Source organism: Diachasma alloeum, unplaced genomic scaffold, assembly GCF_001412515.2.
Source record: "Diachasma alloeum isolate Michigan unplaced genomic scaffold, Dall2.0 Dall_scaffold_00843, whole genome shotgun sequence".
NCBI lineage: Eukaryota > Metazoa > Arthropoda > Insecta > Hymenoptera > Braconidae > Diachasma > Diachasma alloeum.
Genome location: NW_021680967.1, coordinates 115545 through 117716, shown reverse-complemented (window position 1 = coordinate 117716; position 2172 = coordinate 115545).

Below are 2172 nucleotides of genomic sequence, written 5' to 3'. Positions count from 1 at the left end.
GTCACATTAAAATCAAAGCTAAAATTATTGAATTTTATAATTATCGGACGACGCAAAGTTTTATACTCTTACCTTTTATTAAAATATAAGAGAAAAAGGGCTTGATTTTAAAGATAGGGCTTCAGTTGAGACGAATATCTAATCAAGACATTTGGAGTTGTAGTGGGAATCAAATTTGAATTTAAATATATTTNGATCTCCGACGCTGGTACTTTGACTGTATCCCGGAATTCGTCTGTTTCTAGTTGTGTAAGGATCTCTGAGATTTTACTTAGGTTGTTGCGCCTAATACTTTCCTTCACGCTTGCAGGGGTGTATTCTTTAAACCGTTTAATGGCCTCTGTCTGGAGGTGTTTTTCGAGGACTTGTTTTTCAGCTTCATTTTTCCCAGAAATCNTCACCAGCAATTAGTCGCGCTAAAGGCTATTATGGATACTTTCACGGAAACACTTTCTTCTACTCGTTGATAGTTTAATGAATTTTTGGCAGTTGAATTTGAAGATTTTAAGAGTTTGGTTGAGACTGTCCACAACGCGTTACAATAAACGAATTCCTTATTTGCAAGAAAAGTCACCACTCGGTTAAAGAAATTTTATCCCCGGATAATTTCAATTGTTCGTAACTTACTATTAATTCAGTACTATCCCGTGTAGTCGAAGGAAGGATTGAAAAACCGGACCGATTAAATGAACTATTTCCACCAGAATTGTTACTGCTCCGTCGCTGCTTCAAGACTGTTTAATTTTGGTTTTTCAGAATTTTTATATGAATTTTGGGGTCACTTGTCACATGGGCTCAAACGAGTTCATTTTTGATTGGTGGAAAATGTCGTATGACTTTTCCCACTCTTTTGATTTTTATGGGGAAGTAGTTCATTCGGTTTTTGGGGTCTTAATTAATCGGTTTGCAATCGTTCCTTCGCGTGCGAATCTTAGTATTGGGTAATTGGGGCATGCTGAGTGTGCATTTCATCACTTTTGAACTCGATTCCAATGTCTTTGGAATTTTTAATCGAGTTCAAGTGATGAAATGCACTCAATTGAGTTTACAATTGTTGGTTTGGTTCTTAATGATTTCACATAAAAGTATTCTAGCCTTAAAGTTTCTCGTACAAAATTTTGGACATTACAACCGATTTAGATTTTTTCTATTCAAAATATTCCTCTTGATGTCCTCTACTTAGATCAATAAAAACATATTAGGTGTACAAATTAATAAGGTGCTTTTTTGCATGACAATTAGAGTTTATTATAAAAAAACGAAAAGAAATTTAACGGTCGAAATATTCCCCATTATTTTCGATGACTTTACTCCACCTCACTGGTAATTGACGAATCCTTTCGCGAAAGAAACTTGGCGGTTTTGACTCAATAAATTCATCCATGCATTTTCAGACCTCGTCGATTGTTTTCAAGTGCTCATCAGGTAGGAGGTGTTGAAAAGACCGAAATAGGTGGTAGTCGAATGGGACGAGATCAGGCGAGTAAGCCGCGTGAGGGAGAAACTCTCATCCTAATTCACAGATCCTTAGTCGCTAATATCCTTAGTCGCATCGGCAAAATGCAGTCGAGCGTTTTCATGTTGGAGAATCACTTGTCTACTTCCGCTGCCAGTATATGGCCTCTTTTGCTCCAATGCATCATTCAAATGAATAAGCTGTTGTTGTTAAACCTTCGCAGTAACAGTTTGGCCAGGTTTAAGTAGCTCATAATATATCACACCCTTCATATCCCACCAGATACTCAGCATCACTTTTCTCGCATAGACATTGGGTTTCAGAGTCGACGTCGATGGTTCGCCGGGATTCGCCCACGATTTTTTGCGTTTAGGGTTGTCGTATAAGTACCTTTTCTTTTAAATCGAGTGAACAGAGACAGCGCCGTCTCCAGTCATCGCTCCTTATTTTCGGGGCTCAGATCATGAGGAACTCATCCACCCTCCTTTTGAATTTTGCTAATTTGATGTACGCGATGGGAAATGCATTGTTGAGTCACGCCGAGGTGTAGTGCAAGCTCTGTTTGGCTTTGAGCAGAATTTTGAATCAAGTTGTGTGACGAAATTCCAGGCGAATTCGTCACCTGTGGAACCCCAGGGTATTTATGCATTGAGAAAGAGAAGGAAAGGGAGAGGGAGAGGGAGAGGGAGAGCGGAGGCGAGAGGGAGAGGGAGAGG